This window comes from Cynocephalus volans, chromosome 6, assembly GCF_027409185.1.
Source record: "Cynocephalus volans isolate mCynVol1 chromosome 6, mCynVol1.pri, whole genome shotgun sequence".
NCBI classification, from domain to species: Eukaryota; Metazoa; Chordata; class Mammalia; order Dermoptera; family Cynocephalidae; genus Cynocephalus; species Cynocephalus volans.
Window position 1 is genome coordinate 22,082,484 of NC_084465.1, and position 26,248 is coordinate 22,108,731.

A 26,248-nucleotide genomic window follows, 5' to 3' on the forward strand; every position below is an offset into this window, starting at 1 on the left:
CCCTATACCCTGGAGCAAGGAATGCTACACAGGGAGGCCCAGAAGAATCAGGACAGACAGACCTTGCTGGGCTCTCCCCCACCCCCAATCTGTCACCATTAGATTATATCCTTTGGTTTAATCACATTTCTATATGGCTGTCCGTTCTTTATCAAACCTAAGCATAAAAATAGTTTTTGCTAGGTCTTTGGGTTCCCATTTCTGTAGCCTCCCATGTCATGTAAAAAAAACTTGATTAAATAAATTTGTTATGCTTTCTCTTGTTAGTCCATCTTCTGTCTTAGGAGTGTCAGCTGTGGCCCTTATGATGAGCGAGAGAAGGTAGACACCTCGCCTCTCTACCAAGTTCAAAATCTATGAGCCCAGCCCACCATCCAGAGCAGGTTGGCATAAGTGTATAAATATATGGCTTTTCAGCAAAAAAACAGTTGCTCTGTTTATTTGCATGTGGTAGGTAGTTCCCTGAAACAGTGAAAAGAAATCAGCCAGGGCCTTTTTTCAAACATCATGACAGAGAGAAAGTTTCAGGCTTCTCCCCGGATGCTCGAAGCCTCTCTGAGGAAGAATCTCCATCCAGAGCGGTCCCTCTCCCCATCTAAATCCTCGCGTCCAGGTGGGGAAGCGCCCTCAGCTTGCTGTTGGGGAGGAAGACAGCAGACATTAAGCAAACACACCTCGGGTGGGCGGCTGCTAGCCTCCTTCAGGGCATACTTGTCTTTCTGCAGAGTAAGGCATTCTGCAGAATGAGGCTCAGAGCTGTTGGTGGGGCCTTGTGGTGGCTCCCGGGCGCCTGGGGCTGTGTGAGAGGCCCTGCGGGAACGACAGCTCTCCCTATGGGAGCTCGGGATGAACCCACATGACCTGGAAGCCAGCACGGCCTCTGTGAGGTGACTGGGTTGGAAGGGACACCCACAGAGAGACTGTGCTCTCAGAAAACAATGACAGTGGCCGGGGCCTGCCGACGCCTCTCCAGGCTTTCCCCCTCAGCCCTGCCTTTATTCTTTGCCTTAGTTTCCCTCTCCCTTTTTTACAGATGAAAGGAAACAGGGCATGAGTCAGAAAGAGATACACTGTGTGAATTCCCCTCCTCAGGGACAGACAAGCAGCAGGAGGACAGGAACCCATGACTGGGGCCTGCTCCGGATCTGGCCTGGAGCTGTCCCTGAGCTACATGCGTTTCACCTTCTCTGTCCCTCCCTTCCCCTCTAGTCCCCGCTCACTCACACTAGGCACTTCCTTGTTTCCTCCGTTACTGGGCACACAGGTGTGCTCACACCAGTGCTGTCAGTTTGGAGGTGAGAGACTGCCTGGGCCATGAGTAGTGACTGTCCTGCCATGGCTGAGGTCTCCCATGTTGGTAACTGTCTTTGCCTTCCCTGCCTGGCAAGGTCCTCTCCCCTTTCTAAGTCTACGTCCATGCCCCCTCCACTGTGAAGTCCTTCTCAACCCCTCCAGGTAGAATCCAGGAGTTAATCACTAACTCCTTTATACTTTCTTAGCATTTTACTCAGGCCTCCTGTACCATAATAAGTAGTGTAAGTTTTTATGCTCTTCCACTAGTCCGGAAGCTTCCTAAGAGCAGGAACCACACACACTTATATTCTCCCAGCAGAGCTCCTGGCACAATGGAGATAGTATTATCTGATGAATAAATGAATGAATGAATGAATGAATGAATACAGTTTCTATTAGCAGGGATGGGTGAGAACGAGACCACAGATGCTTTTATAGATGATCTTTACAAACTTCACTGGAGGAAACTGGGAAGATGTTAGCAAGGTATATAAGGGACATTCTTCAAAAGAAAAGGTACTTAGGCTAGATCTAGCCTGTGCTTTTTAATAAAGCCTGTGCTTCTTTATGGACATTGCCTGTGTCTGAAGTTCAGTATGGCATTTCCATGGCTCTTTTAATGCCTTCTGGCTATCATAGCATTTATCTTATGGGTCAGATCTAGTACACCACGATCAAAGCCACATTCATGCGCAAGCACAGCACACAATGTGTAAGAACAGCTTTTCTTCCTCTGCCAGAACCTACCTCCAGAGCAATTATCAGTTCTTCAAAGGGAAGGCAGAGTAGTCCTGTGGTTAGGAGCTAACTTGGGGCCAGACCTCTTCTAGATGGCCCCAAGACTTGCCAAAGTAATACCTTGTTAGTGGGGATGCTCTTGTTACTAGAAATAAATGCCCTCTTGAGAGGGACATTTACATGCAGCCAGGCACAAGGCTTCCCATTGCTAGAGCACCAGATACTGAACAGAACTGTTTGATAGAAACCTCAGGACACCCATAGGAGTGCCTGAGTGCAGCCTCCTAGGGCAGATGGATTGGGCTGGCTCAGGATGGCCTAGGGAGACAATGTCTCCAAAGAAGTTGCTATGTTTTATTCACTGGGGATTGTTTGAGAATAAAGGTTAAAAGCTTGGGTCAAAGCCAACTATGATGAGAGAAATAAATTTATCTTCGTCCCTGTGCGCTTCTATAACAAAACACCTTAGGCTGGGTAATTTATAAACAACAGAAATTTATTGTTCACAGTTCTGAGATGTCCAAGATTAAGACTCCAGCAGATTTGGCATCTGGTGAGGGATTGCTCTTTGCTTCAAAGATGGTGCCTCCTTGCTGTATCCTCGCACGGTGGAAAGAGGTCAGGGAGCTCACAGGAAACGTGTATAAGGGCAGTAATCCCATTCAGGAAGGTGGAGCACTCATGACTTAATTACATCCCCAAAGGCTCCACCTCTTAATACTGTCACACTGGGTCTAAGGTTCCACCATATGAATTTTGAGGGACACCAACATTCAGACCATAGCATTGATCTTCCATCTCTTCAGTTCCTCGCTGCAGCCCACCAAGGTGGACGCTGCAGCTTTCCTGGAATGACGCTCTTCAGTCAGGATAGGCCCAATTTGAGGGGACTGAACAGAGTTTCTTATTATGTGAAAATTGACAGATGATAACAGAAAAGCAAGAGAAGAGAGATCAAAACAATCACATGTTCATCACAGAATAAAGCAGCAGCTCATTCCGTCTCCCTCGGGGTAGTAAACAAATCATCACTGCAGCCTATTTCTGTAATTCTGGCATCTATCTTTATATTAATACCACGTAAATTGTATGAGCATGACCAGATTATGGCTTGGGGTTGAAGTTGTTCTATCTTTCCATTAATATCATGAAAACTGTATCGATGCAACTAGGATAGGGTCTTGGAAATTATATAGATATTTTTAGATATTATTAGCATAGATATACAGTGAGGATCCTGAGAAGGTATGAGCTGCACATCCAGGATCCAGGTAAATTCTGGAGGGCCTCAGGAGCCTCTGTGCCCAGGGTTATGATTCATCCCCTGGACAAAGCCTTGATGGGACATCTTGGAAGCAATAGTCAGTCCCATAACCAAGATTTCTGACCCAGATGTGAAACTTTCGATTTCTTCTGCAGTAGTGGGATGGGCAGGGGATTTTCCCAAGGTAGAAGAAAGCTGGAGTGTTAGTGCCCAGGAAGACTGACTTGATTATGTATGATTCGAGGGCAGGCGCTCTGTGGGCACTCTCAAGCGGTCCTTCACCCTAGACCAATGAAACTGGCTCCACGTTTTAGAAGAGAGAGAAGTGTCTGTATGACATTGAAGGATGAGCTAAAGAAGAAAAATGTTAGGAGATCACGAGGGCAAGTCTAGACGGCTTTATGTTCCAATAAAAAGATTTTCACAATGGTAGGAAGAGACCTTGGTGAGGATAGCCATGCAGTGACCTGGTCAGCCTGGTCATGACAACTTTGGAAGGAGAGTCATGGGAGGGGAAATGCCAGCCAGGCTCCAGCAACATTGTGTGGAAAAGAGCAAGTGAAGAGGGTAAGGCAGGTCAGGCACCGGAAAGTCAGCAGAGCCCGGGGCCTGGGGCCAGAGGTGTCCGGCAAAACCGAGAATCCCAAGAATCCCAGAGACACGGGGAAAGAACCCAAGCTGCTCATCATAGATGGAATCTGAGTTTGAGGACATTTTTATTTGATCTTAAAGTTGTCCCCAGCAAGCGGGAAGACTTGGCGACATAGAAATATTAGTCACTATTATTATTAGAGAGACTACTATTGCAAGGTATAACCACTTATGGATTTAAGATGTGTGAATTTAGCTGGCTACTTCTCTCTGAGCCTCACTTTGATCATCTGCCGATCAATGAGTTTGACCAGATATTATCTAAGTTTCCTTCCAACTATAATGGACTATGATCTTTAGAGTTTTGAAAGGAAGGAGGAAATTTATGGAGAAAACATTAAAATGGGATACAATGAAGAAAACAGAAATGACAAGAAGCAGCAAAGGAGAGGTGAGCTTAAAATTCTTGAGTAAATAAGATAGGCCACTTAACAGGAATAACTCTTACTGGGGTGAACCAACCACCCCTGTTTGCCTGGGCCCAAGGGATTTCTGAATCATAGGACTTTCAGTTTTAAATTCAGGAAGCCCCAGGCAAACAGGAACGAGTTGATCACCCTACTTAAGACCTCAGGTACCCATATTCAAGTAATATTGCATGGAGTAAATATAGGAATAAGAACTAGACAGTTTAATACAAATAAATTGAAATTTGATAAATGAAAAGGATGGGAGTTCTTATAAGGAAATACATTTAATAGAAGTAGATAACACTAAATATTAAAGAAATAAAAAAGGACACCTAATCAAGAAACTTATGAATCTCAGAGAATATTTGAGTGAAAATAAAAGAATAAAGAAATAGGTATTGTATTATTCGGGGAACATGCTTGCAAAAGCCCAGCTACATGTGTAATATGTATGATAGTGTGTTAGTTCATTTCTGTTGCTTATAAGAGAATACCTGAAATTGGGTAATCCATAAAGAAGTTAAATTTAAATTAATTTCTTACAGTTTTGAAGGCTGGAAAGTCCATGGTCTGGCAGTATATCTGGTGAGAGCTTTCTTCTGGGTGAGAACTCTCTACAGGGTCCCCTGGCAACTAGGGTGTGTCACATGTTAAGAACGGGCTGAGCAAGAGAACTAAACTTCTTACTTGCTTTCCTTTTAAAGCCATCAGAACCACACCCGTTACCCCATGAATGGATCAATCCATTCACAAGGGCACAGTCCTCGGGATCCAATCACCTCTTAAAGGCCCCACCTTCCACCCCCACATTGGGAGTTGAGTTCCAACATGAGGTCGGGGGAATCATTCAAACTACAGCAGATAGTTTACCAAGGCAAATAGAGAGCTTAAACAAATTCTAAGATTATTTTTCACATTCTAGCAATTCTAAGAGTGTGATTTTTTGTTGTGAGTTGAAGAATGAGAAAAATAGAGTTTGCTCATTTTGTTTGTGTGTCAGGACGGTTGTTTTTCACAGTCCTTTCCACTGGAGACTGGGCTAGACTACAGCACCATCGTTGGTGCTTACCACCCCACCTTCCTCCACATCCACCCAGCTCATGCTGCACTTGTTTGAGCTCTTTTGCAGGAAGGTGGTTAGGCACCTTTTTTTTTCGGCAGCAGGATGGTATGGGGAAACCAACCCTTGACCTCAGTGCTACAGGGCCATGCTCTAACCAAGCGAGCTCACCAGCCAGCCTGGAGAAAGGGATTAGAAGTCAAAATTGAAGAAGTTGTTTTGGTGAGAGTCTTTGTAAGACTTGGGACTCCAACAGTGATGCTTCGGCATTCAAGTGACAAAGTACAAGATAAAGTGGGTAGAGAATCTTCTCCCCATTTCAGCATGGAACCCAGCTTCACTTTGCTCCTTGAGGACTGGAGGCTTTGGGGACAAGCTCCCCATGAACATCAACACAATCAGCAATGGCAGGACTGAGGTACCCTCAGGGGGCTCTATGAAAAGTAGAATTAAATATATATTCATATGTTTCATAAATATATATGTAATACGCAATTAAATAATACAATATATTATTGTCTGGCTTTCTTCAATTTATCTTGAAAGATGAGATTCATTTCATCATGTTCTTGTAAACTGTAATTTGTTCATATTATTTTGGGCTTGGTATTTCACTATATAAACATACTACAATGTATTTACATGATCTCTTGCTGATGAACATTTGAGTTCTTTCTAGATTTTAGCTGTTACAACCAATTCTCTTATGAACATCTTTGTACACATAGACACCAGGACATGTGTGTGGGTGGGTGTGTGCACACGTGTGTAAGAATTTCCTTAGGAAGGAAATTGCTGAAGCGCAAATGTACATATCGTCAACTTTTTTAGGTAACAACATATTGTTCTCCAAAGTGATTGTATCGAGGTGCTTTCTCCAGCCATATGTGAAAAATTATGTTGCTCACAAACATCAAATACCACCAAGTCTCTTTAATTTTTGCCAATCTGGAAGGCTCGTACCACTGGCTGGTTGTGATTTTAATTTGCACATCACTGATTACTAACAAGGTTGAGAACTTTTTCATATGTATGTTGGCCATTGGGATCTCCAGTGTTATTAAATATCTGTTCAAGTATTTCCCTATTTTTCTATTTGGCTATTTTTTTTTAATGATTGTAGAAGTCTTTTACATATTCTGGATAATAGTCCTCTGAAGGATATACATGTGTTGCAAATATCCTGTTAACACTATAGAACTTGAATTTGTATGCTGTTTATGTTATATTTATATGAAAGAATGTTCTTAATTTTGATGTGATCAATGTATCAATCGTTCCTTTAGTGCTTTTTGTATCTTCTCTAAGAAACTCTTCCCTAACACGAGATCAGGAAGATGTTCTCGTTTCTTATCCTCTAAAAACTATATACCACACTGTCTTAATTATTGTAGCTTTTTAATAAGTCTTAAAATTAGTGTTAGTGTGAGCTCCCCCAAAGATCCTCCTCCTACACTGCAGCCCAGAAACTCCCTGATGACAGTACATGGCGGGCAATAGTAGGGTTCCTTTTTTTTCCAACCTCTCAGTTATCACTGTCCTCACTGCCAGATGTCCAAGTGTCTTGAAAACTGGTTTTTTATCTATTTTGCACAGTATTTTGACTGTTTCCAGCTGACCACTATCACTCTATATTGGCCCCAAGCAGAAATCTTTGCTTTTCATTTTTATGTTTTTGCTTTCATTTTTTAAACCGTACAACTTTAAGTGCAGTTTTCAAGAATGGGTTTTAATTGATTGTAAGCAACCATGTCCATCGACTACATATAATCTTCAAAAACAGTTACCTGCTGCTCCTGCGTATCTGTTACCACTTTATCATCTCCACCTACATACTTGAAGTTTTTTGATGCCCTGATTTGCAGAACCCCATACCAAGCCTTTTCCTGAATGCTTCTGGCACTGTATAATTTTGCCATTCTTGTCTCATCATCCAAAGATATCACTTCAGTAAAACAGAAGACTTGCCAACAAGTATAAAGTTTTCAGCTTTCTTTGATCCATACAGGGTGAGTTGTTCTCTTAGCCTCATAGCTTTCGCAGCTGACTCTTTGCTATCTGGGGTTCTATTCTTGTGGGATCTTCTACGTCAGCAGGACCATCCTTGCCTAAAGCTTTCTATACTCCCAAATGGCTAGATTTTTCTTTTCATAAGACTATATATGACCCTACCGCCATAGAGCTTGGGACAGAGAGCACAGCAGGGTAGAAACTGCATCAACTGTTGCAATGTTAGTCTTTGCCAAATGCTCCTCAACATAGGTCTTATTGGGTAGTCTGAAGACTTGAAGGCCAGCAGTTGAGTGGCCGTAGAGGAAAGGGACACATAGAAGTAAAAGGTCACTGATACCAAATGCTATGAGAGGCAAAAACCTCAAGGGATTTTAATGCATGGTTGTGTGTCAACATTCAAGGAAGTCTCTAGTGAAATGTCACAGAACCCTGCTCTTAGCCCATCCAGTTTAACATTCCTTTTGAAATAAAAGAATAGAAGGCAATTATTATGTCATTTTCTGGCTGTATAAAACTAGGAGTGTCAGAGGTCACAGGAACAAGAATTAAAATCGTCTCCTTTGGAACACTATGCTATTAAAAGTTACCTAAACTAATGAAATAAATTTGAACCAGGTTAAATGTAAAATTCTCCATTTCAAACTAAAGAAGAACTTTTCAAGAGCAGGATTGGAGAGGTCTGGGAAGGCAGCTGTTCAGATGAAAATATTTTGGGAATGTTAGTTGATCAGCAGGAGACACCATCTACAACTGTTTTAATAGAGACATCGATGTTAGATAGTAAAAGTAACTGAATTGTTTCAACCACGACTTGAACATGATTTTCAGCTCTGGAGACCACATTTGAAAAGAGATATTTATTAACTTAGACTATGGCCAAACCAGAAAGAACCAACGATCAGCCAGGCAACCAGGTCACAGTTCTGAATACATTTTTTTTTTAAACCTATTATTTGTTTAACCTGGAGTAGACTCAGGAAAACATTAAAGTAGTTTATCAATATTTGCACTGCTGTTATACAGACAAGAATGTTATGATGAGGATTATTCCACAAGGAAGAATTAAGACAATGAGAAAATGTTAAAGTAGATTTGGGTTTCGTATAATAAAGAAGAGCCTGGCTATGGGAAGTAGTGATATTCTTATCACTACAGATATTCTGAGACTGAATGACTGAGCCCATGACTGTTTCTTATGAGAGGTTGACCTGGATGACGTAAAATTTTTCAATTATAAAATGAAAGACCTCTAGATGCTGCAGAATAGACCTGAAAGTTGCATTAAAGGCACAGTCTCAAATTGTAAGCAGTATCCCTTTCATTTCTTCAGTTCACTGCTTCTCTTATCAAACTCACAAGCTTTCATATCTCATTCACTTGCCATCGCCTCTCAGAAAATAAGACAAAAGCTATGATTCTCTCCCCAGGAACAATGCCCTTATATATGTATATGTATGCACATATTAACTTTTCATTCTGTTTTTCCATGAACTTTTTGAAATATCTTCATCTATGTACACATGCACTAGGACACATGTCAAGGAACACAGGGGCCTTATAAATTTCAAACAAAGAGCCCATAGAAATTAAGAACTACAATTTCCAATATTTTTATTAATCACATTTGAACATAGTGGACCTTAACATGGTTTTAGTTCACTCAAATTTACCAACATCTTTAAATCTTGAAAATTATTCTTCAGAGCAATTCACCCAAAAGCTGAGAGTATAGCATACTAGCCAGGCTTTTCACATAGCTGTGTTAAATGTTACTATACATATTGGTTTGGGATTTTTGATTTATAAACTTCAGTTGTAAAATCACCTGAATGGGACAGCATGGCTGTGCCCTCCTGTCTTTACCTGTGAGACATTCTGAAGCAAACTTGCTCATTACCTTTGGTGGGTGAGTGCACCAAGTCATTTTCACTTGCCACACAAAGTCAGTGAGACCAAAGGTTAATTTAACAATTCCTGTGAGATAAATTCATCTGGGGGCCAAGATAACTGTACATACTTGGTACGCTCAGTGCTTAAAATTAGATAGGGGTAGGGGGAATAAAGAAAGGTGATTTGCCTAACATTTTCTTTGGAGATAAAAGCCAGTGAGAGATTTTTTCATAGTGCAGTCATTTCAGGCAGTTTACCTAAAAGATAATAAAGATTGTTTCAGTTCATTGTGAAAAGCAGTGAGACGACTCCCTACTCCATCTTTTACCCTTTCCATAAGCACTTAGTAGGTAGGCCATTATTATCATTATTATTTCACTTTTCTATTTTTAATATAAATCAGCATTAAATTTTTGCTGGTTTCCTTGCTATAAAATTTCACATTCAAATTTCTTATTCCAAGGAAAGGAAAAGATAGTAACGGAACAAAGCTTTGCCACTTCTGATTTGAGGGAAGATTTTAAAGGTCATAGGCTGAAATTCAGGAATAAACCCAAAATTTGAATGATGGTTGAGGATCAAAGAATCCAGCATACAAACAGAATGGAAGAGACCTAGTTACTGGAGAAACTCATGATAAAAAGAAGTTAGGGTTTTACTCCCAGTAAGTCAGTAAGAAACAATAATATGAAAAATAGAATGACAAATCAAGAAAGCTGAAAAACGAGGACATCCCCGTTGCCCTTGGCTCTGGTAAGATCCTTCCCAGAGAAGTTCTCTTTGCTTGCTACGTGTGCCAAAACTATGAAAAACCAAACTGATGAGAAGATTATAAATTATGTAAAAGAGAGAACCCTCAAAAGAACTGCAAATGATTCGTTTAGAAAATCAACAACTGGGTGGGATATGATACTGTATTCAGAATTTGAAGGACTATCATGAAGCTTTTATGACAGTATTAAGACCAAAAAGAGGATGGTTCAGGTAGTTCTATGGGGCACACAATAAAGACAGTATGACAATTCAGATTGTCCAACAAATAGACAAGCTGGCTCCCAATCTCTAAACTCATTAAGAATGGAAATATTTGTTCCTGGGTTGCATGACCATCTATCAGGGATGCTGTAGATGATTTGTCACTGAACAAAGATTAGCAATAGAACTTTATGGCAATAGTCAAATTTCTTCGTCTCATGACCTCTTTACTCTCAAAAATGATCGAGGACTCCAAAGAGCTTTTAGTTAGTGGAGGCTATGTTTATCAATATTTAACATATTAAAAATTAAAACAGAGAAATTTTTTTAAAGTATGTATTAATTCACTTTATTATTATTATTATTATTATTTTTTTTTTTTGCCTTTTTCATGACCGGGACTCAGCCAGTGAGTGCACCGGCCATTCCTATATAGGATCCGAACCTGCGGCGGGAGCGTCGCTGCATTCCCAGCGCCGCACTCTCCCGAGTGCGCCACGGGCTCGGCCCAAATCACTTTAAAATAACAATAATAAACCCATTACTTCTTATACAAATAACACTTTTATGCAAAAATAACTGTATTTTCCAAAACGAAAATTTAGTGTGAAGAGTGACATTATTTTGCATTTTTACATTTTGCATATTTTGCATTTAATGTATGCTTTAACAGAAGACAGCTGGATTTTAATGTCTTCTGCCTCACCCTGTTGCAATATCACACATAGTCTCCAGAAACTCTTCTACACACTTGTGAAAGAATAAGAGTAATAAAAGGGAAATGCTGTCTTAGTTTTATTATGAAAATAGTTTTAGCTTCATGAACGCCCCTCTCCCCCTAAAGCATCTCACAGATCCCAGATGCACTTCAACCCTTTATAGTCAGTCTAGTAACATCAACCCAATTTATCGAACTAATTACATTACAAGAATAAGCCATGTTCTCCCCTTTCAGTGCAGGGCTGAGAGGATTCTACATTGGAAGAAAGAATAGAAATGGGAATTCATCAAAATTCAAAAGATTGTTCTACTCTTTTTCTGCCATAATCAGATTTGTTATTCTTCCACTGGAAGTTCAATGCTCTTGACAGCATCATATCATTGGCTATCATAGACTTGAATGGTTCACCTGCAAAGAAACTATCTTGAAAATGTTATAACGGATCATGTCAAAATTGATATACCTATGAGGAAATTTAAATTTGAAGTTGTCCAAAAAGTAATTCCTTGATTCATAAATCAAGAAGCAAAGTGGATTTTCAATTTAATTTAATAATTTTTACTTCTTTCTCAGTTTCACATAATTTATTATAATTATGCGGCCAACATGCTGAAATAAATACAAAGTAAAGTTACAATTGAAGTGGAAGAACATTCCAACCCAAACTAAATTTTTTTCACTAAATTTAAACTCACAGGGTTTCACAACACTAAATTTTTTTAGAGCATATTTATGAGAATGCATTTGCTTATGTATAACCAGATTAATATTTTTATAAATTTGCAGAAACATGGTTATATATTAAGTGTTAAACTTTTGGCAAATTGAGAAAGCTTATTGCCGCTGAAACTATTACAATTGACCAGGCTAAATATTTGCTTTAGTGGTATCATTTTATAAAGGCAAACAAATCCATTTCTCTAATTTTTAGTGCTATAATATTTCGATTATTCTCAAAACAAGCCAAGTTTGTTGTCTAGTCCACAGCCTGCATTTGGATAACAGTTACAATACTGTTTAGTAGAAGATAAAGCTGTCTAATCATTTTCCAAAAGAATCTAACTTCCTAAACTCATTTTGCTTTTCCTCATTTGTTGCTAACAATTTCTTGATTTGCCAGTTTCTATATACTTTTTTTTTTTTTTAAACCTAGTCATCTATCCTACCCTCAAAATCTGGGTTCCTAAGGAAGGCTGCACTTCAATAATTTCAGTTTCTTTAAAATTATTTCCACATGCATTTTTCTATTCAAGATTTCATATTTCCACTACTTTGAGAGAAGGGCTTCTGTGGAATGCTGAATTTCCTAAATAACACCCAAACAATCTGCTGATCCTGCTGATAAGACAATGAACACTACCTCTATGGAGTCTTATTAGCATCTTGGGGGGAGGCGGAGGGCAAAATCGGGAAATTTACCAACATTTTTGAAAGCTGGTTTAAGTCAGATGTCTCCATAGAAGAGGGAGGGAGGGAGAGTTTGAGTTTAGAATTGGGTTAAAAACATGACATAATAGATTAGGATTGGTAGACCCAGCAAGGTGAAGATTTCGAGGAGAGGGTTCAAAGAGTCTTGGAATGTAAACTAACATTTGATGCTTTCTATCAAAGAGTGAATGGATCTTTTAGGAAGTTCCTGGAATAAACAACAAAGTTTTCTGCAATTTTTCATTTCCTGGGCAAGAATCTCCTGGAGGAATTTGCTAATGAAGAAAGTAAACTCTTGTTAATGTAAGCTGTGTGAGACAGATGGTTTCAGTTCTCAGTGTGGTTCTCGTTAAAAGAAAATACAGATTTCTTTTTTTTGAGAAAAAGATGCCTAGTACATAAATATTTTGGTATTTTGGAGATATATGTAATTAATGTAAATTATTTATAGAAAATAAATACAAATATATTTATACATATGTATTGAGTGAATGAATGAATGAATGGAAACTCCAGGCAGAGAGGAGAAGCTGACCAAGTGTCTAATTCTGTCCCCCAGGCTTGTCCTTCCTCTTTGAGTTCTAATACTTAGTACCTTTGTCACCACCATGCCCAGATTTCCCTGAATACAGACGACAATTCCCGCCCGAGTTGGAACAAAAATATCCTTTCTTTTCGATTCCCCAAGCATAGCTAAGTTAGGCAAGAATTTTAGAAATTATTGCTAGCTACTAAGAAACCATTGAGAGAACTGAACAAAGAAATAACCCCAACATTCAAAGAAAGAGAACGACACCTACAATAACCAATGGTATGTCCACTCACACCAATCGGTGCTGAGTAAACAGAACCATCCATTGACTTAATGAAAATCCCGTCATTGATTCTTCAGGGCAGCATTGCTGATAGGACTTTAATCATTGCTTACCAACGCACACACTCTGATTGTCCAAGGTGTTGCCACAGTAGTCCACATCCACAAGATGAAGTTAAGGCTCCTTTGCTTGCCACTCAAGACTTCAGCAGTCTGGACAAATCTACCTTTCTAGCCACATTTTCTGCCCCTTCTTTTCCCAATTCCTTCTTAGATGCCCTCCTTAAACTCTCTCTGTTGCCCAACTTCAAGACCTAGTACAAACAGGACCCTGCCTGAGAAAACTGTCCTGTCCTCTCTCCTCTGCATTCCTAGTGCCCTGCCCTGCCATGTCACCATGCTATGGACTGGATTGTGTCCACCCCCAAATTCTTATGTTGAAGCTGTAACCCCCAATATGATGACATTTGTAGGCAGGGCCTTTAGGACGTTAAAAGATCAGTGTAGACACATTAAAATGTTAGCATTTATTTGAGCAAACAGCAATTCATGAATGAGGCAGCACCATACTGCAAGCACTTCAGGCTCCACCAGGGGGGCCGGAGGGAAAACTTTTGTAAGGTGTTTGCAGAAACAAGACAAAAAAGATATTTGATTGGTTAAAGTGGAAAGTCCCTAGTTAGAAACAAGTTTGCAGTTTCTGACTGATAGTCTCCAGGTAGAGGTTTGTTTTACTGTTTACACTGAGCTGGGTTTCAGTTGCTTACAAAGGAACTGAAGGAACTGTCTCAGCGTAATGGCCTCCTAATTAATTATTTTAACAAGGAGATAATTAGGTTTAGGTGAGATTTTGAGGGTGAATCCATCATGATGGAACTAGTGCCTTATAAGAAGAGATACCAGAGGGCTTGCTCTCTTTCTCTCCCTCTGCCATGGGAAGACACAGTGAGAAGTCTGCAGTCTGCAAGCCAGGAAGAGAGGCCTCACCAAAATCCGACCATACTGGCACATGACCTCAAACCTCTCAGCCTCCAGAACTGTAAGAAATAAATTTATGTTGTTTAAACCACCCAGTCTATGGTATTCTGTTATGGCAGCCTGAGCTGACTAATACATGGTTAATTCTGCACATGTTTGCTCTAAGCCAGGTGGTCAGCTCCTTGAAGCCATGTTGGCTGGTGCATGGCACGATACACATTGGTTGTACTACATTGACATGACTTGGCTTGGTTTGATTTAGCTTTATTTAAGCTGCCACTTTGCACTCTTCTATGGTGTTACTGTGCTTTTAACCCCTGTGGATGTTTCCTTATTGAATTACAAGGGTGAGGGAATGCATAAGAAAAATAAGAACACCAAAGAAGTTTAGCTATAAGTTCCATGAGAACTACTCCCTATCAATGTTGTTTCTCTTGCTTCCATTTTCCAGACAGAAGACAAAATCTCCTTTAAAAATAGATATTTTAAAATACTACTCTTTTCTTCACCTGACAAAGCATAACTACCTCCTCACCTATGGCAATTGATCCTGCATGTTAGGAGTTGATCCAAGAAAGGACAGCAGATTCCGTTTCATGTGGTTTGAGATCCTCTCTCTTTCCTTCCTTCCGGATAGCTGACTGGGATAGGGAAGGCATATCGGTCAAGAGGGAGCCTTCCGAAGCTAGCTATGGTGTTTTTTATTGTGCAAAATGTTTTTTCCCCTGTCTCTCGTTCCCCCATCTTCTTTTAGGAACTCCTGTCTGCCTTACTTGGGTCTTATCCCTAGTGCTTATGACAGCCTCATCCCCTGGCTCCCCTAGATGATATAATGTGTTCTGTGCTAGTGCAGCTGCCACATTGGGCTTCCCTGGGAGGATTCTAGGGGCATGAAAGGAGGAGAACTTATTTTACGGTGTTTTGTCTTGGCTGTGGCAGACATGGGACCAGGGAGAGGGCTTCCCATTGCCTTACCAACCTCCAAGTGGAAGGACCCCCTGACCCGCCAAAGCAGTGGTGAGTCTTCACTGGGATCATCCTAAGCCTTGAATCCCAGGAAGAGTAGGAACCCTCCCCCATTGAGATTAAGGGACTGCATCTCATATTACACCCATCACCTTCCAAAATTCCGTCCCCAAAGGAATGAAAGGGAGATGATTTGTCGTCAGCCCCGTTTCCTAAATGAATGAGGAAGTTCGCAATCTGGGTGAAGCGAAAAGCTAAATAAGAATCTAGAAAGGAATCCATCTCTTGTCTATATTGTTCATAACAATTTATATACTGTAGCAGTTGATCAAGAGACACTTCTTTTTACTAAGAAACAAAATATAATGAATTTGATGAATTTTAAGTACAAAAGGTGTTACACATTTATATTAACCATTATTACCTTCACTACTAATACTCTATTATTATTGCACATATCCAGATTTTACCCCTTCATCATGTTCTTTTAGTTGTCAGCTTGACCTTCTTTAATCTTTACTGCATTACTTATCATGAATTCTCTCCCTTTTCAAGGTTTCTCTTCTCTGATAATAACTGGTGGGAAAAAAAGGAAACCCTGAGTTTCCTCTTGCATAGTATAAATAGAAGAGTTATGTCTGAGGCCAAGAATGCTTAAGTGACTTGCTCATGTCATAAATAGGAAGTGAGGCCTTTGGAATGGAACCAGGGGGACCTGATCAGAATCTCAGCTTGTTCACATGCTAGCTTTGTCACTTTGGGCAAAATCTCTGAGTCTCCATTTCTTCATCAGTAAAATGTTGGTAACAAAAAAATCTATTCCACCATGGCTTTGTGAGAGCTACATGAGATAACACATTTCATGCCCTTCCTCTGACCATCATCATTAGATTAAACCACATGAAATTGCCATTTTTGTATTTTTTAAAAGCTGAATGTTTGCAGATTTATATGGTTTAATCTTATACTAGCTAATAAGATGCAAAGCTAGAATCCACACTCAATTCTTCAGGGTCCTGGCCCTTTGCACTTTGTTAAAGAAAAAAATTATTCAATGACACTTGTTAAAGCATGGTAAGAAAGACTATTAAGAACCATTGGGATACATATAGGAACCACTGCACAGGTCTTACAGGGGAGAGAAATAGGGCCCAACTCTGAATACAGCATGGGCAAGTGGGAATTTATAGCCAAGGAATAGTATGGGGGTCAGTGGATGGAAAATTACTAAGAGGAAACATCAGGGGTAAGGGGGATTCTGACTAAGCCCACCTAATGGGATTCTTGCTGGAAACAGTCTAGGGTGGTCAAACATCACCTACAGGATGGTGGAGGGAAAGAAACCTGATTGGATATCGAGAATGATCATCAGACATTGAAGGTGATCAGATATTGAGAATGGGAGTTCTTGCTAAACTGACTTAGCAGTGTGTTCTTTGCTAAAATTTAGATTTCACAAGGAAGTGCACAGATGTGCCTAGCAGAAGGTTCCGAAGCCTGACTCAAGTTTGTCTAAGCAAAGAATCTTTGTCAACTTCCATTCTCTTCTGTGTTTTGCTATCAGTGAAACAATTTTAGCTGGACAAGTCCTGCCAGGTGGAATTATGAAGTAGCTTAATAAAGGAGATGTGTGAAGAGAATGAATATTGAGGGGGGAGAGAAAAAGAAGATACAAAATCAGTGCAAACATCTAGACTTTACAAATACAATGATTGCCTACTTATGTCTCTCATTGAAGAAAGGAGGTACATGTGGTGGAAGATCCTGGTTATATCTCCCTTGATATTAATGACATTGGTTAGAGATGGATGCCAAAAGTTCTAATTTCCTGTAATAATGCACTCTGGAGTGGCCATCCATAATTTTACCTAAAGCGTTTGTTAAAGACAGTGATGTTGGTCTCACTTTATAGATTTGGATTTTTGAAGTCTAAACACATGATCCCTTGATCTGTAATTAAGCAGCCAGCTTTGTTCTGTCTGTGAAGTCATGGTTCAAATAGAAAGACTTCCTGCAGGTAAAAAGGAATAAGTCTCCGATTTCAGTGGGCCGGTCTCCTGGATAAAGTTTGAGATTGGAGACCAGAAGATGTGCATTTGAATTCCAACTCTGCTACTTACTGGCTGTAAAAAGTAACTTTTCTGACCTTCAGCTTTCTCATCTGCAAAGTGAACATAATAAAGACTGACTCAAAGGGGCTGGTGAAGATTTAAGAAGACAATGTATGTGAATTGCTCATTGTAACTCTATATGCATTTTAAGAATATTTCTTATTGGAGTGTATTGTATGCTGAAAGAAGTGTGGGTTTTAGATCTGTGTGCTTGGGATACTTAATCTTTTTGAGCTGAAGGATCTTTGTATGCTAAAGATGAGAGAGAGAGAGAGAGAGAGAGAGAGAGAGAGAGAGAGAGAGAGAGAGAGATTATAGCCTACTTCTGCGGATTCTTATGAGGATTAAAGGGGATAATAATGTATGAATGCTGTCTGGCAAAAATCCCAGCAATGCATATACTTCCTTCTTCTTAAGAGAATACAACTCTATTAAATTAATAAACTATTAGTTACTTGAGTGTTAATCTAAGTGTATATTTTTTAATAAATTAGGAAATCAAAGAACTGCTCACACCCAGTTCCATCAAGTGACCTGCAAAATCGCCTTCCACTTCTGGCCATCACCATCACCTCTTCCAGCTCAACACAGCTCCCCTTCCTGAATCCTCCTCAGCCCATCAAGAACCTGTAACTGTAAAACACAAGGCCCCCAAGCTACTATCACAAAAAAGTTGTGGAGGTTTATGACTGACCGACATGTATTCTCACTGCCACCTGGTACCCAAGACCATCACACAGTCACAAGCCCTCTTTCTGAAGATTTCATGGCAGGAGAAACACGTTTCTGTTCCAGACACTTCATGAGCCAGGGAAAGAAAGAAATTCACATAGCACAGCTCCCTCACCACGATACATCTCTGTGTTCAGGTCTTACACCCCTTCCTACTGAGAAATCTTGAGGTGTACGTTAGTTAATGTTGTCATACTCCCCAACCAGTTTCAGGCTCTCGGGAGAGAATTCTCTCATTGGTGATAAGGTGAAAAGTGAAGGGGTTTCTAAAGTTATTCAGTCCTGACACCTTCCCCTCAGTAGCTCTGTAGGGTCCTGAGCAACTTACCTAACCCCTCCGAGCCTTGAAGTCCTCACCTGTCAGCCCCAATGTCCACCTCACAGGATAGCAAGAGGACCACTGGATGTAAACAGGCTGCACAGAGGAGTGAGCCCACACACTCCCCTCTTCATTGTAGGGGGACATCTGTGCCCAGATGCCCACTTTGAGTGGGGAGAGAGTGAAGCATCCTTATGCTTGAACAGTGACACTCCTTTGATGAGATGGGCTCCTGACCCAAGCTGGCCTTTTGTGACTGGTCCTCCTCATGGCTGGAAATGTCATCACAGCAGTGGGCTTTGCATAGAGTAGAGTCAGACCTACCTCACTACCTGCCACCTTGCCATATCAAACACTTTCACACAAGTCATTGTAGTGGGACCTCTTTTTTATACTTCTCTAGATTCTTCTTTACCCCCCATAAAGTAGGACCTGCTGTTCTTGGGGAAATCTTCAGAAGGTAGCATTCATTTCCTTTCACCCACCCCTCACTGAGTCCTCCCTGAGGGTCGTGCAGTGACTCATCTGGTGAAGTCAGGAAAAGGAACTGGACACACCCAACACCACCTCTTCCGGGTCTGCTCACTCTCTCAGAGAAAGTATCCTGCCTTCAGGTTGCACACATTTTCCAGCAAGTAAACAACCTCTACTGAGAGGGAGACAAGGTGGTCCTGCTTTGCCTGACCCTGGTGGGCACATTCAGTCTGGGAGTACATATAATGGAGCCTGTGGACAAAGATCCAACCATATTCTCCAATTCAGCCCTGTCAGAAACAAAGTTGATATTTTGATCTCCATGTGCCTGATTCTTGCACCTGTTGCTCAATTTATTCTCAACTCAGGAACAGAAGAACAGTCCCTCTCAAACTCCAATAGAATGTGATAAATGCATGTTGACTATTACTTTTACTTTTGGTTTCCCAGAGATGTCTGTGCTTATGAACAGGCATTATGACGTCTTGATGAATGTGAAATAAGTGTTCTTTTGTCAAGCAAGCTCTGATACCCCTAAAATAAAGAAATTCAACGTAATGTGTAAGGGCATCAAACTGGTTCATGATTTGAGTAAATGTTTTTCTAGGCCTTGGTTCATGGGTGGCTCTCTTTGAGATTTTTTTTTTAATGTATACTGTAATGGACTCAATGTTTATATCTGTTCAAAATTCATATGTTGAAATCCTAATCCTCAAGGGGATGGTATTAGGAGTTGGGGCCCTTGGGAGATGATTAGGCCATGAATGGCATTAATGCCTTTATAAGAGAGACTCTAGAGAAATCCTTCATTGTTGCTTTGCCCCCCATGGATTTGTCACCCCTCTTCCCCTGGGTGAAGGAGCCACAAAGGATTACTCAAAGCCCATCTCTTCTGAGCAGTGAGAAGCCCCGAAGTGGTTAATTTACCTGAACCCTCAAGAGAGAGGCATTTCTTTCATTTGGGAAATTAATCCTGAATTGGGGTTCTCTTCCTGCATTTATTCTCCAGCCCAGGAAATTATAGAAAGAGACATAAGTGAGGTTAAAGTTTTAACAAGTTTAACAATAGAAGCTGGTAACATTTGGTAAAAACAAGTCAGATGACATTCCATTAAGGCAATTAAGTAGTGCACCAACAAAAGCTTGATCTTAGCAAACATTCCCTTCTTACAGCAATTTCCCAGTATCTTTCATATCAATCAGTAACCCGTCTGTCTTTGAGCCAGCAACCTTGCTGTGTTACAACACTTTATCTTACAACAGAGACTCAATAGGCTGGGGAAAATTTCCTGTTTTTTGTAAGTCAATATTTGATACTGCAAGGCTTTTGAAAACCAGGCCCTGTGAGGTACACTTACTCCATAGTATACTACACACTTCACCCCTTCTGCCATGTGAGATTACAGTGTGAACATGGCAGTCTATGAGGACGTGGGTCCTTCCAAGACACTGAATCTGCCAGCACCTTGATCTTGGACTTCCCAGCTCTAGCACTGTGAGAAATAAATTTCTGTGGTTTATAAGCCACCAGCTTATGGTATTTTTGTTATAGCTGCCTAAACAGACTAAGACAGTTACTGAAGAGGGTTTTTGCAAATTTTGTAAATATTGGCTTTTGTTTCTGCATCTTTAAAATCAATGTCCCTAAACTGCCTTGGCTTTGGCAATGCTGTAAGGCTGATGCCATTTCAATGCCAGGTAAAATCAGGCCCAACTCTAGGCACGTGGCCCTGAATCAGGTGTGCCCAGGTGATTGATGCCTATTGGCTGGGCAAAGCAGACCATGAAGCTTTACAACATAATACCATGTTTAACTACCACACACGTAGTTCATGTCTGCCTCTGAGAAAGGCCATGTCACAAAATGCAGGACAGCAAACCCTCCAGTCAGACTCCCCAGCTTAGACCCCACCTCTATGTTACTCTCTGTGAGCTGGGTACATTTTAACCTTTCTATTCCTCTACTTCCTCTTTTACAAATTGGAGGAATAACAGTTACTACCATCTAAGTTTCCTTTGGGGATTATATAAGTTAATACTTGCTAAATGCTTGGAATAATGCCTGGTATGAAGTAAGAGTACTGGTTCTGGAGCCAGGCTGCCTAACTCTGCCAGCTACTCAACCTCAACCTCTGTAGGTCTTGGATCCTCGTCTGCAAAAGTGGTATACCAATGCTTACCTCTCTGAGTTATTATGATGGATAAATGAGATGATCTGTGCACAGAATTTGTGGTAAGCTATTGCAGCCATTAGAATTAGGCTCAGCTGTAACACAGACCCCCAAAAGAGTAGCATTAACAAGATGGAAGGTGTTTCTTTTTTTCTATCATGAAAAAGAAGATTGGAGGAAGGTGGTTCCAGTCTGATATGGCAGCTGCAGCATTTAAAGAATCCACACTTTTTCTATCCTGCTGCTTTATCCATGCCATCTCATGATTCAAACTGGCTGCTTGAGCTCAGCCATTATATCAACATTCCAGGTAGCAGGAAGGAGGCAGGGGCAAAGAAGGGCTAGAATAACCCTTTACTGGTCTACGTGTTTACCAACAAATGATCTCTTAGAAAACTCAATTCCTTTTGCTTGTTGGCATTGAAGTAGGACATTTCCTCAACTATAATTTTACTTCCTATAAAACTTACTAGAGATATCTCCACACTAATAATCAGAACTGAATATACAGTTTTACCAAACATTCTCCCCCAAGCAGCATTAGAGATTCACTGAGTCTTCCTATTCAACTTTTTTTTAATAGGAAGGTTACCTAGGCATTTTTCATATATATGCACACTTGTATGGCAAATTACATATATGTATGTGTGTGTATATATATGTAAAAAACTATATATATACAGGCATGTTGCAGTCTATTGAAGTCTGTGGGCTTATAGTGTATATTTTTATCATTTACATTTTATGGAGGTTGCTTTCTAATCATCTTAACCTATTTGAGGTCAGAAACCCATTCAAGAATCTGAAAGAAAGCTACAAACTCTCCTCTGGAAGAAAGCACATAAAAACATACACTCCAAATTGTGCATGTAATGGAATTTTTATTGCATTGGAAATGCATTTCCTTCACAAAAATACAAATACTATTTACAATGATTATGACTCACTCCCATAAAAATTCAATCTTGGCAAATGATTTTGACAATGGTCTTTCCTTTTCTTTCAACAAAAAAGTGCCTGTAGTTCACTTCTGTGCTTCCAGAAAGCCTCTGCACCGTCAGTGAGTTTCTTAGGAGTCTGCTCTCATTTCTTGACAAAAAGTTCTTGAAAAATGGTGACTCAAAGCCCTGATTCTTATGAAACTGATGATTCTCACAAGAGTAAACAAGACTTCTTTCAGGATTTTCGCAGAGTACTTGAAATTTATAATGAAATGTGGGGCCTCCTCAGAGGCTAAAATAGCCCCTCCCCCAACCCCAGACACTCTCCTACCAAGTTATCCTGTTTTTACTCTTCAATGTTGTTATCACTATATGAAATCATCTTGTTCAGTTCCTTAATGAGTTTATTCCTTTGTTTAGCATTTATCTGTTTCCTTCACTGCTGAGGCCATGCTGTAGCCAGTGCCTGCGGCTGCACGCAGAGTTACTTGTATTCCTGTGAAGACCACCACTCACTCAGTGGTGGGCCGGAGCCCACTGCATAGGCTGCAAGAGGCAACTGTGCTCATCTCTTCCCAACCCCCCTTTCAGAGAAGCCAGCAGTGCTGTGTGGACCATATCAGAACCTGAGGCAACAGGAAAAATGTCCACCCCTATATACAGTTACCAAATTATCCTCTCATATTGTGAACCAAGTGGAGAAAACTAATAAAAGCACTATGATCAAAAAAACATGCCTACGTATAAAGCCCTGCATTGTCCAATCCAGTCTGTTCCCCTGCCACTGTCAACTCTCATAAACCCCGCTGCAGAGTGGGAGACTCAAGAACCATTCAGACTGGGCGGCTCGGGGCTGTTTGTTGGCAACAACTGTCCCTGCTGCACAGTGATGCAGGGCCATATGACGTACAAACAACAACAACTCATCTTTTACATTTTCATAATTTGTCATGAATATTTTGCATTGATTTTGATTTTTTAAAATACTGCATTAAAATCTTATTTATCATGATTACTCAGTTTTTTTGGTGCTACCTTAAATTGCGAGCCCGAGGTGAGTGCTTCACTTGCCTGGCCCTGATCTTGGCCCTGGAGGTCAGCTAGCTTGAAAGAGGCCACGGTGGGAGTACTCAAAGTTATGCCATGGAAACTGGCGATTGCTGCAAATCAGGACTCCCCTCCTCTCCCAGAGAACTGGCTGTTAAACATGTCAACAGACCACTGCCAACAATCGTTATTGCCAACATCCCTGACACTTTATCCTCCATCTCTTCTCTGAGTACGCATCCTGTGTTCTTGCTTTAAATGAAAACACACGCTCCCTACATTGCTTCCCTGCTGTTCTCTTAAGACATAGCTGGTTTTTCTCCATCAGTTCTCATACCAATGAGCCTAAAAGTGAGGTAGCTATCCTCTTTGGATACTGCAGCTTTTAGTCTATTTACTCTCTCAACATCCCAGATACTTTGACATACACAGCATCAAACTACACACCCTTCTATCCCCTCCACTGGCCTCGAGATCACTCTTCCTCGGTCACTAAAGATTTTACCACTTTTCACTACCAGTTTTGTAATCATTCTTGGTGACTTTCCATATCCATATAATTCCTGGTGACTTTGATATCTCAGTTAACTTACCCCCTCAATTGTTATCGACTTTTTCTCTCTTTACTCTCGTTACCAGTAAATCCACTAGTATTGGATCTCAAATTGAAGCATCACATTCTGACCGATAGTTCTTACCTTTCCATCTTATTTCCTCTAACACTCACACTTCATCAATGCTTTGACACCATTAAGACCTCTAATCCACTAACCTTATCTCATTTTACTGTCCATCACCACCTTCCTAGACAATCAACTTCTTGTCCTTGTTTCTCTATCCATTTAGATTCCACAGTCTATCAAAATAATCACTGTTTATACTTATGCTTAGGTGACAAGTGGATTTTTTTCTGTTCCGATGAATAAAGAGGATCAGAGATAGTTTGCATTCAGACAGAAAAGACAATAGAATGCGTTCAGTTTCTCCCCAAGGCTAAGTTAACCTATTCCTAAATCAGAGTGCAGGGTACTTACTGATTGGAGCCGTGAGGCCCAATTCCCCTGCACCATTATATGAGTGAGTCTCTCCTCCTACCACCCAGCATCCTCAGTGCCCTCAGGAAGGAGAAGCCACAAGCTCTAGAGGTTCTCAGCCACAGAGCCACGATAACTTAGTACACCCCAAAAACTGTAGGTGAGGTCATAGTCATTGGTTTTTAGTAATAAAGAAGAATTTATGAATGCCTTAGGCATTTCTTATAAATTACAGTGGTCTCAAAGTTATTTCTGTTGGAATGCCTCTGTATTAGTCCATTTATGTTGCTTATAACAAAGTACACAGACCTGGGTGATTTATAAAGAAAATGAAATTTATTGCTTACAGTTTCTGAGGCTGAGAAGTCCAAAGTCCATCTGGTGGTGGTGACAGTGACCCAGGGGTCTCACACTGCAAGATCGTGGAAGCAGAGAGAGCAGAGAGAGAGCAAGACAGACTCTCCTCTCTTTCTAAAGCCCTCAGAACCACATCTCTGACCACCATTTTTAATCCATTCACTACATGGTCCTACAATCTAATCACCTCTTCAAGGCTCCACCTTTCAATTACCGTAATAGGATTTCCCACCCTCTTAACAGTCACAGTCGGGGCTAAGTTTCTAATACATAAAACTTGGGAGATAACTCAAGCTTCAGTAGTTTTGGGAGGACATAATTCAATCCACTACCGCCTCCCTTACTCACCTGATTTCTCTTAGACTTTCTTGACTGGAAGTAAAAGGCGGGTAGTTACTGCTGCAGGAGCTGGGGATGGTGCAAAGCACACAGACTCAGACACATGCTCGGCATGTACTGTTGCTAGCATGGCCTTTGCAAATTACTGTAGTGTGGTAATGATTGCTCTTTGTGAATCACCCCACCTCTGCAGTTTGATCCTTTTTCATTTTGATAATATCGGACAGTGGGAGGCAAGTAAGGTACAAAATTTAAGGGGGGAGGGCACCCAAATCTCAATCATCAAAATAAATTATATTGTAATACAATTTTTAAAAATCTAACTTAATGCAAAAAATTCACAATGAACAAAATGTCAAAATTTTAAAGAAAGGCAGTGGACTTTTTGCTCTTAGGCAAATTAACATCACCAAGCCTCAGTTTCTTCCATCTGAAAAATGGGGAAAGAAATATAGCTAGCTGTCTTTGTGAGGAGCTTGTAAGGATAAAATCTGATCATATATGTAAAGCCCCTGATACCGGGAGACACTCGGAAAACAGTAGATATTATTATCCACAGGAACTTATTGAACAGTTGTGCTAAAAGTGACACAACTTTGTGTTTGTTTTTCTTTTTTGTTGTTATTCTCCAGTATCAGGAGGGATAATATTGACAGTGTAGCAGAGAATCCTGAGCAATACCAACGCCATCTTGGACAGGTGCTCTGTTTTCATTGTCAGACTACCCCCTCTGCATGAGAAACCATTGACCTTCTCATAGAAACAAAAAACATTGCATAGAAACAGTGAACTGTTACATGGGAACAGGAACCATACACAATTAAAGTTTTTATGCTTGATTGCTTTAATTGCTCACTTTTGGCTTCTGTAACCTAGCTACCTAGCTTGCTTTGTGCACCTGGACAAACCCATGTGCCAAGGGGATGTGGTTTTTACCTTTATAAACTCCACAAAACCAAGGCTCGGGGCTGTTCTACCCAAAATACCTAGGGGAGGCAGTCACCAGCCAGCTAATAGAGACTCTGTTAAAATTCTTAATTAAGTGTTTGGTTCCTTCCCTGGGCAACAACCTCACAACAACAGTTCTCTTGATGATGTTTGACATCTAAACCTCACCACAAACATGACTAAATAGACACTGAAGCCAGCTCCCCAGCAGACCAGTTCATTGTGTCGTGATGGCCCAGCTCCCTCCACAGCAGCGGCTGAGGCCCTCTGTCCTCTGCCTACAACTGCTCTCTGCTTCCCTCAGGAGTCCTCGTCCCCAAATTATGATTGCTGGGCCAAGGGCACAAAAGGATGGGGTGGGCAAACGCGTGTCTCTTCCCACCTCTACTGGCACAATAGGCAAGCTCACCTGTGTATTTCTCCTGGAGCTGTCATGATGTCTCTCATATGTGGCTGTCATAGTTTTCCTGCTACTTGAGGTGAGGATTAGTGGCACAGCAGCAGAGTGAAGGGAGGGCAAAGTTTTTCAGACTATAGACCACAACCCATTAGTGATCATGAAACCACTTATCAT

General features: G+C 40.7%; 1 pseudogene; it reads right to left on the bottom strand.

The window, feature by feature from the left end:
* LOC134380876 (aldose reductase-related protein 2-like) overlaps positions 1–26,248 on the bottom strand; it is a 73,966-nt pseudogene that overhangs the window by 43,534 nt on the left and 4,184 nt on the right.